Raw genomic sequence first — 16,304 nt, forward strand, 5'->3', positions numbered from 1 at the left:
CATGCATTTTGATTATGAGAAATACATAGTTGAGAATAGAGTGTAGGGATAGTGTAGTAATTGTTTTATACTTTTCTGAGTTTCACTGAGAATGCATACAATCAGGAACTCACCCTTGAGGGATTGCGTTATTTTTAGAGGCTTTATTTCCCTTCAAATACAAGCTATTCTTCATAGGCATTACACATTGGAATAGAGACTTGGAGAGCTTGTGAATTGGCTAAGCTTTGGCCTTGAGCTTGCTTATGAGTTGGAGATTGAATTTGCTGAGTGTTGGGATTGTTTTAGAGAGAGAAATTGTAATTTCATCTTGATTTTCCAGATTAACACAAAAAGATAGTGAGGTTTTTAGTTGTGGCTTTGCCCGAATATTTATTGTGTTATGTGCCTTTGATTCTCTTCCTCCACTGATTATTTTTTTCTGGATGTTTATGGGCTTTAGTTGTAAAGAGTAGAAGTATATTCTTGTCTCTTGCTTTAGCAAATTGCATTAGCTTGTGAATCTACAGGATTTTGTACAAAGAATGGATCCACAAAGTCACTGAATGTAAATTCAGTGGTGTCCTCCTTTACCAAGGAAGTTCAGAGAATTATTGATTATGGATTTCCATGGTTGTCTATCTTCTGTAAGGGAAAATAAGACCTCTCTGACTGATAAAACATTAAAAAATATACAAAAAAAAATATTACTTGAACACTCCCTCTGTAGAGAACTTTAGAACTAATCATGATTTGATTATGCTAAGTATTCATGTAATTGAAGATAAGAATTTCTTTTCATTTACTAAGAATATTGACAAGAAATGTATAAGAACCTCATCGACCCACCCATCGGAATAATAACCTAACATACATGAGACAATGGATATTATTTTCTTGGTCATTTTTAGAAACATATATGATATATATGGTGGGTTGGTTTTAGGAAATTGAACATTTTCTGGTTCAAAGGTTTCAAAAATATTTTCTCTTTGGGGAAAGTCAAGATTTTTATAGATATCCATGAGGGATTCATAAGAAAATGGACATAAGGGTTCATGGATTTGAATATGTAACAATTGATTAGTTGATTTAGTCATAAATGTAAAAAGAGTTTCATTGTTTTGGGAAACCACTACTCTTTGACTGGAAACATATTTAAGATGGCACCATGAAATAAAATCAGGGAATTGATGGGTTTGTGGAATGATAAAATGAGGTAAAGATGAGTGCCAGAGGTTTAATTCATCACCTAGGTATAAAAACTTCTATTTTAACCAATTGTGGACTTCATAAAGATCGAACTCACAATTGGTTTAAAAAACTTTATAAAGTTGGTAAACCAATGGCTGATGGTCCAAGTCGATAATTGGAGGAAGCATGGCGTTTTATGAATCTTTTGATTACTTCTTGCAAGACATGACTGAAAGAAAAGGAATGAGAACAAATGTAATTACCTGGAGAAAACAATTCCCTTATTGGTTGATAGCTTGAATGGTTTCTTTAATTCCATTGGTCATTTGGGTGGGTTTGGCTTTGTCACTAGTAGAAATGGTTTAGTTTATGACTTGGTGAAGCACAGAGGAAATATTAGCAATCGATAATTTTAAATGAAACATAAAAATGCTTTTATGTTGGTGATAGTTGGCGGAAAGGGAGGTTTAACTAGTGTAATGGGTGTATGGTTGGGAGAGAGCAGGTTTCAGAGGGGTTAGAATGTGGTTTGCGGTTTTGGAGCTAGGGGGTGCAAAGTGAATATGAGAGGGGCATGTGGCGGAGGAAATATGAGGGTTGACCTCTCTTTGGAACCCCCCTCCATTCATTAAACATTTGATGGGCTTGGGGGGTGCGGAGCAGTCTACTAGTCATTGATCTTTCGCGCCGCAAGCCATATCATTAGACTTTTATTGCATTTCACATAAAACGACAGAGTCGTGTCATGGGTTTATTACAAAATATTTTTTTGTTTTGTTTTAATTTAATCACATTTAAAGTTGTAACTAAGCTTGATTAATTTATTCAAGAAACAACATTTTAATAAAAACATCTCTTATCGAAACAATCTATGTACAACACTAATTATACTATATATATATATATATATGACATAAGAAATCTGGCAAATCACCTTCTGTATTTCGTTCACTTGCAAGATTTTAGAAAAGATATCATATACACAAGTCTTCTTCCCTCCAATATGGAAAACCTTTTGCTCAATTACATTCACATCATAAATATACAAAAATGATTCACTTATTACCTCTATGGGTCGAATTCCTCATTTGGATTATCGTTTCTAAGTTCTGCGAGGAAAATAGAACTAACTGGCTAAATGGGACGACAAAACTAAATCTTTTTTAAGCACTTTGCAATAATTCCTAAATAAAAAATGGAGCTTGTGAGAGTGCAAATGTTTTAATACAACTACTAACACCTAAGAAAACAAATTAGAACATCTTTATACTAAGATAAGTTGATCAGTAGTAACTCTATTTGGAAATGCAATGCGTGGTGCTACACAAACTCCTGAACTTCTAGAACTACAAAAATGCAATGTAAATCCAGAACACTTGATGTTTGAAACACTTATGGTCAGTTCCAAAGATTATTTATAGCTCCAACACCTGCAAAACAAATATGCATATTAACACCTTCCCCTTTAGAAGCTTTCCTTTACCATACAAAACCTCAAACTCTGGAAAATCCTCTTATAGCAAAAAACACACACCTTTCTTAGAAGCATCGTGCCATATTCATTTTATAGTTTAAGTGTTCAAGGATATTTTTCGACAATATGAATCACCGATAATTCTAAAATTGTAATGACCATGTTATATAACCCATTCTATCATCCTTTGACCAAAAATGAAAAATGTCCAACTTCACATAAAAAACCCTAATGCTAGCTAGGGCACAAAATGCTACAAAGCTACTTCTTCAATACAAGTTCAAAGTTTTGACTAGATGTGACTACTAGGGGAACTTTATGCAAAAAAAAATATCTCCTCGAAATCCAACCCTATAAATGATAATACTTTTAAGGCAAAATCCAATAATAAAGATTGTGTTGCTTCACCCCTTCCAACATTAAGATTTTGGCTACTTGAACCAATAGGTCTAATCTTCCCCTATATTTGGCTTGAAATTCATTAAACTTTTTTTTAGTGGCTCTTATTTCTTTCTTCATATATAGGTTTTTCCTGCATACATTCTTCACTTTCGTGTGAAGTGGAAGGGATCTTCTCAACATATATTTGGCATAATCTGGGGATGGTTGATAAATGTCCAAAAGATCACTACATTTATTTATCATCATTTCATCATGCTTCTTGAGATGATAGATATCTTTGTGAGCATATTTTAGTTTCCTTCTCAACATGTTAAAAGTGCGCCTCTCCTCATCTACCTCCATCATCCCGTCTTGAATTTTCTTCTCTTCTTAGATTTGTAGCATCTCAGATGAGGATGTTGTAATCCTAGCTACTGGTATTTCTTCATTATTAACATCTTCGTTTATTAATTTCTCTTTTCCATTCGACTTGACAATAACTATTGTAGTTTTAACCATAGGCACAATTGGCCCATGCCCTTGAACCAATGTTCTCCCTGAAAGGAAATCTTTGTTGCATCTATTATTGTGACCTATGTAACTAGAAAGGTGAGTGTTCCTATTTTTTCAATATTTTTCTTTTCTAGTCTATATATCAATATATCATTTTTTTATCTATATATAATTTTTTAAATATAAACATCTACTTATCAAAACAATCTATGTCACTCTCTCTCTTAAATATGATCCAATTGTATTGTATTTAAGAAAGTATTTAAATTAATAAAAAAAACATAATTGGTTGTAAAATATTAAACCTATATTTTGGATCAATCTTGTTAAAGAAAATACAAGAATAAAAAGATAAAAAGAATCACCCACTATCTTTTGTCTATCTATCATTGTGAGGATGGAGGGCTAAAATATACCTCCAAAGTAATTATAACTTTTTTGCTTTTACACTTATCATAAAAATCTTAATAATCATTAATACCAAATTTTATGACATTTCAATTTTTGGAACTGTTTTTATTTAGAAGAAATAATATAATCCCCACAAATTGTCTTACTCAACTTTACTAGCTAGATTTGGTTCAAAAGCCATAGGCTTGTAAATTTTTCCACGGCTTTTAGGACAGCTTGGAAGCCAACCCCATGTATTATCAATTAAATTGTAAACAATCACCTCTACCGGATCTGATAATCTAGACATTGGATAGGACGGTACGAAACACACATTATCCCCCACTCCGATGCAACAATGCCGTAGAAATTCCATTCCATAAATTGACCGAAGCTTATGACGCCATTCTATGAAAAACACAGAAGGCATTCGTGCAATCTCCACCCATTTCCACGACTTTGACTTTGACTTTGAGACAGTTCCATTGGGGCGGCCCTCATTCTTAAACTCCCAGATGATAATCTCCACTCTCCGCCTATCTGTATCTGTATCTGTATCCATAGCCGCCTCCCCTTCGCCTTCTCCACCAGCTTGTTCAGGCAGAGCTGGCGGCCATGCCAAAGCGACTAACAATAGACGGGAACCACATGTGATCATCCGCGGCGTAGGCGCGAGATAATCCGTGAGATAATCCCGCACTATTTGAGGGAATGGTGCAAACAGCGCGGGAATGAACTTGGGCTCTACATTTTCATCTGAACCGTTTGGCTCTGGTGGCATGGTGAAACACACGATGCCAATAACTGTAGAAACCGTTACGCCCACTTCCACCGAAAAATAACTGTAGAATGAGCCGTTGCAGAAAATGAGATCTAGGTCCATCCTTACATCCTCTGAAAAGTATCCCACAATATTCCATGTCTTTTTGGAAGGTTCGTAAATTTGCACCAACTGTCTCTGCCTCAGCCAATTTTCGTCCGATTCCTCGTACCCAACAGCCGCAATTTTGTATGCAAAAGTATGGTCAGATTTCTGATTCTCATCGGGGAATATGCATTCAAAGAAGGGCCAATTCTGTGGTAATGGAATATTGACGAACGATTGTGTATAAGGATTGCAGAGCCTGCGAGTCGCTTTGTTGAAGAAATCGAGTCCGCCGAGGAATATTAGTCCTCCCACAGACTGTTTGTAAACATCTCTCCTCCAGGTTTCCGGTATCCAGTCCTCCAGGAAAGAAAGGGTAAAGCAGGACTTAATCCAAGTCCGTGTGTGGAAACAGAACGCTGTAAATGGCGTATTGATATTCTTATTGAACAGAACAAGCCGTGGCTGCTGTTGCCTGTTGCTGTCAGCCCACTTTGTTAAAAAGTAGTTTGAAGAAAGAAAATACTTCCATTGCTTCGAGATGATGCGATAACTATACACATATTCCACGGGCAGCCGAGCTAATATCTCCGCTTGAAGATCAACCGATTCTGCCCAACACCTACTAACAACACCCGTTTCTTCCGTTTCCATATTTATAACTCAACTGGACCAATACACAGACGCGAAGATTTGCGTAAGTCAACTGGATCAATACACAGACGCGAAGATTTGTGATGGCAAGAATGATGCATTGAACAATTCTTGAATTACAATTTTTAATAAGTATATGAATGATCATAGTTATTAAAACCACATATGAAATGTCGGCTTTACCTTTACGGTTGGTTTCCGAAACAACACTGTTAAATATATTTCTTACATTAATTAGTCATTTGTACAAAATTGAGGAAAATAAAATGAAATAATATGAGAGTAATTTACATTAAAAATAGAATGGTCGGAAGAACTATTATAGATCTATTTTAATTTTAATTTTAAATTTAAGGGCTTGGGGATTTATTTTAATTTTAAATTGAAGTATCAAGGGTCGTTAGTTGAGAGGGATAAAATCTCTTTTCATTCTAAAAGAGGTTTGTAAATCAAGAGATTTGATTTTTCTCAACACTTGATAGATGAGTTAAAATGGATCTAGGTTGGTTTAAATCCTCATTTAAGTAGACTACCTTCCACATCAATATATGGGTCAATACCATGGGTTCTCAATACCATGGACCATTTTTAGTTTTATTTAATTTTTCTAGGGTTATTTCTTTTTGGTTACTTTTATTTTATTTTGACCAAGTTATGTTTATTTTTATTTAATTTTTATAGGGTTATTTATATTTGGTTACTATTATTTTATTTTGACCAAGTTTACATTACATTAATTTTTTTTCTTTAATTTTATTTGTAAAAGAATAATTTTTTATTTTATTTTAATTTTATTTGACGTAGTCAAAATGTTAAACATCACATTACAATGGATTGAAATATTGAGTTATCATAATAAATTTCAATAAAGAGAATGTGCATGTTCAAGAACAAATGTCATGGAAAAATGAAGTGCATAGATAAAGTAGAGAATCATAGTCATGTAAAGAACCTTTGGTGAAGGATGGAGGTTATCAATAGTAGAAGGCCAGACTTGTTTCTAGAAGGAATGGTGAGTCATTTACAATGATAGAGGGACACATGATGGCTAAGTCAAAGTCAGTTTCCAAGAAATGTGATTGGATATAGAACCACCAATGTGCATTCTAGGTAGACCTAGGAGTCGCAAATTGAGAGTGTGAGTGGTTGGATAGAGGTTTTGTTGGTCTCCAGAGGAGACATGAGATCTTAATATATTTTTCTAGTTACAATATATATTTTCCAAAGAATTTCCACTTGGGAATCTACTTGTAAAATTTCCAAATTTTTCCATAATAAATTAAACCCTCATTCCCTATGGGATTTTTCTAGGGATGTTTAGTCCAAATTATTGTTGTCATTTTTATTATGTGTGCATATATTTCATAATTCTGTAATTTTATTTCCATTGTGTATTTTAATTGGTGAAGATTTGCAATGTGGTTTATGTGATATTTGTCATAATAATAATTACAAAAGACAATAAATTGTTATGTTTGGAGAATAATAATTAGCTGTCGTAGTTAAAGAAATTTCCACATTGTATGAAACAAAATTTATTTGAGAGAAAGAAGTTTTGGAGAGTAGATTAGTAAATTTGCAGATTAGATATGGGAACAAAGATTTGCAATAGGGGTTTGAAGTTGCAGATCTACTTATGGAAAGAAGAGAAAACCACACAAATAAATATACCTAGGACTTATCAAGTGTATTCGAAGATTCTCATATTTTCTAGCACTATTATAGAAAGACCAACAATTAGGACACTACAAATTTGACTTCATGATTTGAATATGAATTCGCTAAGATAACTTACCTCTCTATCTCAACTTCATAGGGTGTCTGAAATATAAACAATGGAGCATCAACTCATCTGACAAGTGTTAGAGACTATTTCTCTAGGTACAAGGAGGTGTAGATTAACTTCCAAATCTAGATGAGAAACAAGAGCAAATGTACTACAATTGGTAGAGGTACCATCGACATTGAGAGGGAGTAAAAAACGAGAACTAGTGTTACAAATGTGTTGCATGTGCCAAGCTTAGGTATGAACCTAATTTTAGTATCATAAATATAAGACACTTAGGGATATGATTCCTACTTTGTAGAGAAAAAGGTGTTCATCAAACACCATAATTGAAAGAAGGGAATCAAATTAGAGATTATAGCAACAAGTTGTACTAGTTAGAGCGAGACTTCCCAAAGATACTAGTTAGCAACAACAACCGTGATTGCAGTGGAAATGGGAGAGACCTGAAAGAATTATGGCATAGGAGAATGGTACATCTTCACCATGGATCACCTAGGATGATTATCAAGATAGTGACAAGTGCACCATAATTGAGCATGGAACATGATGATGTGTACAAAGGGTGCGTACTTAAAAAATATGAAAACGAAATATTACGATGAAGTGACCATAAGTAAGATGATATGTTGTTGCTTATGCACTAAGATATTTGTGGGCCTATTTCCATCATATCTCTCATAAGGTATGAGTAATTTGTCACCATAGTAGATGACTACTCCATCAAGACCTATATGTACTTCTTGAAGGCCAAGGCTGAGGTCTTCAATCATTTCCACGAGTTGAAAGCTCTAGTTCAAAATGTGACATCGAAGAGAATAAAGGTGCTTCACATGGATAATAGAGGAGAGTGCATAGAAAGTGACTTCTTGGGCTTCTATGTAAATGTGGCCACTAAGAGGGAGTGGAAATGTCCATACAATCCATAATATAATGGGATAGTGGAGAGGAAAATAATCTCTATAGTTAGGGTATCGAAAGCTATGTTATATCACTAGGAGATGCTCAAGTTTCTATGGGAAAAAACATGTAACAAGGAGATGTATAAACGAAATAGGGTTCCTCATAGAGAATAAGGGAATATAAGACCAGAAGATGTTTTCTTAGGGAAGAAGTCAAAGGATGGTCACTTCAGGATCATTGGTAGTGTAGCCTACTACCATTTACTAGATGAGAAATGCACTAAGTTAAATCAGACTATAGAGTACAAGTTATTCGTTGGGTAGAGAAATTTGAAAGGAGTATAGGATTATATTCATAGCAGAAATAATATTATTGTGAATAAATTTCACAGAGGATAGAGCCTTCAAGAGATATCGCAAGATGACAATAGGTGATCAAAGTGAGCTAGCAAAATTTCCATTAAGGCTAGTAGACAGGTGTTGATAGTGTTGGATACACCAACATTCAAGGGATCTCCTCGATGTGAAGTTCCAACTAGACCTCACACCCTTTGGAGTAGGAGTCCCAACTGTGGGTGGTAGTGTAATGCCTTGACCATGGGAACGTATAAAGGAAAGTATGATAACTTCAGGTGAGAGCAAGTGTGTGACCCTGCAGAGAGTCAAGTGTGATGCATGGAGGTTATAACACATGGAAGGGAAAATAAAGTGTCCCTTGGAAGCCTTTAATAGTACGCGTCGTAAAAGGAACACATGAGACAAATGACATCATAAGCTAAGATGAAAAATAGTCCACAAATTAAAGTGACGAGTTAATCCAACAACACATATTCAACAAAATTCATATAAATGCATACAAAGTAGTTCATAAGCATATGTGTAATTTGAATAACATATGTTTGAAATACAACAAGAATAGTGCTAATATATTAAAAGAATATGCATGAAAGCATCCTAACCATTCATGACCACCAGCCCCAACAGTGGAATGTTACAATCAAGAAAACCTAGTCCTCCAAAGATGTATACTTGCTCTACCCTATGGAGAAGCAAAGGATCTTCTAAATACTCCCAAGCTCTTTCCAAGCCTAAGCCTAGCCAAAATCTTGGGTCCCAAAATCCTGTTATATGAGTTATGAGGTTATATTTTTAACAAAAAGGAGTGACTCTTCAACTCCCCTTTGTGACCTTTAGACTACCCTCATGACTCTTCAATTTATTCACACAACGACATTAAATTACATGGTGAATTTTCATATTCCAATATTGACACTTGGAATTTCACTTACAACATAATTACAAATAATATTACATTTTCCACATGTACCCATATAAAAAAAAATAAGACAGGGACAAACTAACAAGGCACAACAATGTTATTCTGGAGTTCGAGGGAAGTGAATCTCAACAACCTTCACTTGATGCTTCTTAGTCACATATTGATGCCAATATTGGTACTGTGTGATGGTGTCCCCAAACTTATTAACGATGTTTTTATGGAAACAGACTCTAGCCTCCATGGAATCCTAGTATATTGTCTTGCAACCTGTGTCCACCACATTCTGAAGCATGAGAAACATTTTCTTCACATTGAACTGCAAATATCCACTGGTGGCTTCTTGTCTTATCGGAGAAATTTCTTCATGTTGTGTACTTTCAACTCCATGTATCTACTGCTGGCTTCTTGTCTTATCTACTCTAAATATTCATCAACCCCCTATCAAAATTGGTTCTTGGGTTTAGCATCCATGATGGAATCGATTGATGGGAACTTGTGTTTTCTCACTAGGACATCCAAATCATTGTACAACCACACATATGAGGTCTCCGTTATGTTGATGAATGAGGCAAGTTGTTCATTATTCTAAATCAACATTTGGACCTTTTCTTTCTGCAAATCTGCTTGTGACTTCATCTTCTTTACAAAATCAGGTAGCGCCCCTTTATATGGCATCATCCATTCTTGTACATGGGTGATCACAATATATATATATATATATATATATATATATATATATATATATATATATATATTTATTTATTTATATCTTAGAGTTTCAACAAAATCTTTGCTCCACTGGTGTAGGTCATGCAAACGGGCAACTGCTTTATGCATGGTGACAAATCCGTCATAGAGATTCTGCATGGTTTCTGCAAGTGTCGATACTTCATTAAGATTATTTGTTCTCGTCTCTGCTAATGTGGAAAATACATTCTGTGTTAATGCTCAGAGTTGTTCTTCATATTTCCTAGTATCCTGCAAGCTCTTTGTCAGTTCTTGATTATTGGTCATAATATACTAAACATTTGATTTTGTTTCTCCTACATAAGCAAAGTTGGCTTTGGAAATGGAAGTTGCATGCTTCTTGGTGCCTAACACTATCACCCTTTCGTTGAAGAATGTAGGTGATGCATGATCATCCAAAAATTACTTCTTCTGTGCTAGTATAATCCTCTTTTGAAACTCATTGAATGATATATTTTACACATGCATGACCAGATCATGATTAAGGAGGAACACATCTCCTTACTCGTTGAGGGTTGGATCTCCTGTTGGAGTTGGTGGAGACTAAGGGATGCCCAGTTGTGCTTTCCACATCATGTTAGGTCCTCATGCTACGAATCTTGTTCCAACTCCATGTTTGTCACTTCAATCAATTTCTCAATCTCCTGAGCAAGCTCCTATTCATGCATCTGTTCACCTTCTTCCTTAGCTACTAGTTGTTCTGGATCATCAACCTATATTGGTGTTGTTTCTTTTGTCAGCATGCCTTGTCATTGTTCTTCTTCCTACTTTAAATTCTCTTTCCATTATCTCCTCCTAAATTCTTGTTCCTTCAACTTCTTCTTTGTCTCCTACAACCTTAGTTTTGCTTCCTCCAACCTCTACTTTTCTCTCTTCCTATGCTCTTCTCTCTTTATCCTCTGCTCCATTTTTTCTTCAAATACCAAAGCTACCTTCACGATAATAAGATATGCCATCATTTTGTTGTCTTTCTCTCCCTTTGGATCATTAGCATTCTTCCTCTTTCTTTTGCCCTACATTAGATTTCTTCCTTTTGTTGTTGTTGTTTTTATTTCTTCCAAAGCAATTGTTGTCCCTTGGAGGAGCCTTCCAAGCCCTTTCTATACTAACCAGCTGCTTCATTCTCAAAGCATTGTAGTAATACCTCCAAGGATCCTCATTTGGCCTATGAAATGCCCCGCTGAGCCATGGAAATTAAAATCTCGAATAGCAGTCCTTGAAAATACTATGTAGATCATACATATTAAAATATTTGGTGCCAAAATCAAATTTCACTAAGTCCTTATCCTCAACATTTGCATCCTTAAAGCTATTAATCTCATATAATGTGATTCATAAAGGAAGAGTGGGCCATGATAATTTCTTCTTCCTATATAGCCCCGCTGAAAAACCTGTAGTAAGGTGGTATGATACTTCTTTCATAATACGTTTTTCAGTGCCATACCATGGTAAGACATGCATAGACTTCTCTCTGCCAAACATTTTGATGAAGGTGCCACCTGGTGAGGCATACCAATCTACAATGCTTACTATCGCCTCCATTGATTCTCGGGACATGCAAGGTGGATCTTGCTCAAATATAATCTTGTATAGTGAGATGATAATGTTGGCATTATGATACAAGTATGATACAAGTGTTGTCCTTGATGGAAACTCACTTAGAGGTATGATACAGGTGTTGTCCTTGATGGCAACTCACTCAAATGACAAATCATAGTGCAGCAGGTCAAGAGCAAAGAATTAATGATTAGAGAGAGGTATACGCAGGTTAACCTTGATGGAAGTGCGTATACACGTGGGTTAGTAGAACAAAAGGCACGTATACGTACACACACAATTTCACAGAAGGAAACGCGTACATGTTGGGAATCTAAGTTTTGGTCCATGGTATTTTGGTATTGGTCCATGGTATTTGATCTAAAGTATTAACTCCAGGTATTGTGTCCCAGGTATTGGTTCTAAGTGGTTTTGGACCATGGTATTGGGTAAGGCCTAAGACTATATAAGGAGAGGATCATTAGGCCAAGAGAGCAAGCGTGCAAGTGATGAATATCTGATGAAGTGTGAGATGTAGTATGCTGGTTATGGGTTTGTGATGCCTTGCTCTATCTGAACCTATGAGGCACCTACGAGGTTGGCAAATGTTGATGGATGGGGATAATGAAGACTAAAATGCATTATCATTATATGGTATGATCATGAATAGATCTGAATACTGACACATGTTTTATCATGTATATCTTATGTTCTAGGTATATCTGAAGTTGAAAATTGCAGCGAAGGTATAAGTAATTATTTTCAGATATGTACGTGGATTCTCTCCGGTGAAAAGGCGTATACATGCTAGTTAGACATAGTCAAATAGCGTATACATTATGAGATTTGATGTTTGAGGTTGTTGTTGGTTCTAGTGGTTGTTGCAGAGATTTGGGCTCTGCTCTGTGTTCTGGTGATTGTGTTTTGATGACAGGGTTTCAGTGATTCAATTGTTGGGTGATTCAGAGTTAATGATTGTATTGTTGTGGTGATTGTTTTGTATTCATGGATCTAGTCTGAAAATTTATGAAACGTGGTCCCTGGAAGAAAAGAGAAGGTTGTAGCCTTCTGTAGGTCAGCACCTACATACTAGTACTTCAGCTAATACAAGAGCTAAGGGGGTTATAGCTCCCTTCCAGGAGAAGCTGGAGAACAAGAGAAGGTTGTAGCCTTCTGCAGGTAGAAGCCTACGTACTAGTATAAGACTGCAGCAGTATAGAAATATTGTAAAAAGAAGTTTCTCATTAAAAGAAGATAGAGACAAATTCCAGCAAGTGGTTTTCACCCACATTAGGTTTCCACCTTATATCATGGTGTTCATGTGTGCTTCTTATATATGATGATATGTTCTATTTTACTCCACCTGTTCACTGTTCATGAAGTTTTGATGCAGTGATTAAAGATCAACATTTAATGGATTAACTGAATCATAAGTTTACTGGATATATGCTAGTTGCTTTAGACACAATTGCGTGTACACGTGGGTTACCTTAACTGAAGTAGCGCATATGAATCTAAGTATGGAAATGAAAAATTTATTGATTTGCTAATACTGATTCACCCCCCCCCAGTATTATTTCCAACAATTGGAATCAGAGCAAGTCCTTCAAAAGAAGCTTCATTGCTTGAAGGAAGGTCCATCAGGATGAGTAATCAAGAAAGAGAGGGATCCATCAGACCACCAATCTTCGATGGGAGCAATTTTTTCTACTGGAAGATAAGAACCACAACATATCTACAATCACTTGGAACAGAAGTTTGGGGAATCATGTAAGGAGGATAGACATATCCATCAACAACTCCTACAGATACGACAGGTAGAAAGCAATATGAACTCAATGCCAAAGCTGTTACTGTCTTATTGGGAAGTTTGTCACAATCAGAATTTGTCAAGGTCATGGAGTTAAAATCAACCAAAGAAATATGGGATAAAATCATTCTAAGCTACAAAGGATATGATTAGGTAAAACGTGCTAAGCTTCAAACTCTTAGAATACAGTATGAAACTCTTAAGATGCATAATAATGAAAGCATAGCCAATTACTTCCTACGTATAGATGAGATTGTCAATTGTATGAGGAATCTGGGTGAATAAATTAAGGAAGTTGTCTTAGTTGAGAAAGTTTTGAGATCCTTGTCTACTAAATTTTAATCCAAAGTGTTTGCCATAGAAGAAAATGAGGATCTGCAGAAAATCACTATGACACAACTTCACTGAATCTTAAATCCTTTTGAGATGAGAAAAGGACCATCAGATATGAGAGAAGCCACATTTAAAGTATCATCAAATGGAAAAGAAAAAATCAGTGAATCAAGATACATTTCAGAAGAAGAATATGAGGTAAATTTTGTCAAGAATCTTGAACAAGGATCTGGAAGATTCAAAGGTAAGCTACCTTTCAAATGATTTTCTTGTGGTAGAGTTGGTCACTACGGCGATAGATGCCCTCATAACAAAGGAAAGATGTTTGAGTAAGGTAATAGAAGTTGTTATACTCATGATAAAAGTAATGAATCATCCAATAGTGATGAGGACTTCAGACTTCTCATGGCATATGAAAATAAGGACATAGAAATAGAAGAAGTTACCAGATTAAAAGAACAGTTGGAGACAATAACCAGAGTAAGGGGGCAGCTGCAAGATGTAGTAAAAGATCAAAGCACAATAATTCAGAGACTTGAATCTAAGATCCTCTCTCTAAAAGAAGATCTTAAAGAATCAAAGAAGCAGAATAAAGAAGCTCTTGAAGAACAAGAACATGAAGTGTTTTAATTTAATCACATTTAAAGTTGTAACTAAGCTTGATTAATTTATTCAAGAAACAACATTTTAATAAAAACATCTCTTATCGAAACAATCTATGTACAACACTAATTATACTATATATATATATATATATATATATATATATATATATATATATATATATATATATATATATATGACATAAGAAATCTGGCAAATCACCTTTTGTATTTCGTTCACTTGCAAGATTTTAGAAAAGATATCATATACACAAGTCTTCTTCCCTCCAATATGGAAAACCTTTTGCTTAATTACATTCACATCATAAATATACAAAAATGATTCACTTATTACCTCTATGGGTCGAATTCCTCATTTGGATTATCGTTTCTAAGTTCTGCGAGGAAAATAGAACTAACTGGCTAAATGGGACGACATAACTAAATCTTTTCTAAGCACTTTGCAATAATTCCTAAATAAAAAATGGAGCTTGTGAGAGTGCAAATGTTTTAATACAACTACTAACACCTAAGAAAACAAATTAGAACATCTTTATACTAAGATAAGTTGATCAGTAGTAACTCTATTTGGAAATGCAATGCGTGGTGCTACACAAACTCCTGAACTTCTAGAACTACAAAAATGCAATGTAAATCCAGAACACTTGATGTTTGAAACACTTATGGTCAGTTCCAAAGATTATTTATAGCTCCAACACCTGCAAAACAAATATGCATATTAACACCTTCCCCTTTAGAAGCTTTCCTTTACCATACAAAACCTCAAACTCTGGAAAATCCTCTTATAGCAAAAAACACACACCTTTCTTAGAAGCATCGTGCCATATTCATTTTATAGTTTAAGTGTTCAAGGATATTTTTCGACAATATGAATCACCGATAATTCTAAAATTGTAATGACCATGTTATATAACCCATTCTATCATCCTTTGACCAAAAATGAAAAATGTCCAACTTCACATAAAAAACCCTAATGCTAGCTAGGGCACAAAATGCTACAAAGCTACTTCTTCAATACAAGTTCAAAGTTTTGACTAGATGTGACTACTAGGGGAACTTTATGCAAAAAAAAATATCTCCTCGAAATCCAACCCTATAAATAATAATACTTTTAAGGCAAAATCCAATAATAAAGATTGTGTTGCTTCACCCCTTCCAACATTAAGATTTTGGCTACCTGAACCAATAGGTCTAATCTTCCCCTATATTTGGCTTGAAATTCATTAAACTTTTTTTTAGTGGCTCTTATTTCTTTCTTCATAGATAGGTTTTTCCTGCATACATTCTTCACTTTCGTGTGAAGTGGAAGGGATCTTCTCAACATATATTTGGCATAATCTGGGGATGGTTGATAAATGTCCAAAAGATCACTACATTTATTTCTCATCATTTCATCATGCTTCTTGAGATGATAGATATCTTTGTGAGCATATTTTAGTTTCCTTCTCAACATGTTAAAAGTGTGCCTCTCCTCATCTACCTCCATCATCCCGTCTTGAATTTTCTTCTCTTCTTAGATTTGTAGCATCTCAGATGAGGATGTTGTAATCCTAGCTATTGGTATTTCTTCATTATTAACATCTTCGTTTATTAATTTCTCTTTTCCATTCGACTTGACAATAACTATTGTAGTTTTAACCATAGGCACAATTGGCCCATGCCCTTGAACCAATGTTCTCCCTGAAAGGAAATCTTTGTTGCATCTATTATTGTGACCTTTGTAACTAGAAAGGTGAGTGTTCCTATTTTTTCAATATTTTTCTTTTCTAGTCTATATATCAATATATCATTTTTTTATCTATATATAATTTTTTAAATATAAACATCTACTTATCAAA

The sequence above is a fragment of the Pinus tabuliformis genome, chromosome 1_1, assembly GCF_031772625.1.
Source record: "Pinus tabuliformis cultivar Carrire ecotype Pingquan chromosome 1_1, CPIR1, whole genome shotgun sequence".
Lineage (NCBI taxonomy): Eukaryota > Viridiplantae > Streptophyta > Pinopsida > Pinales > Pinaceae > Pinus > Pinus tabuliformis.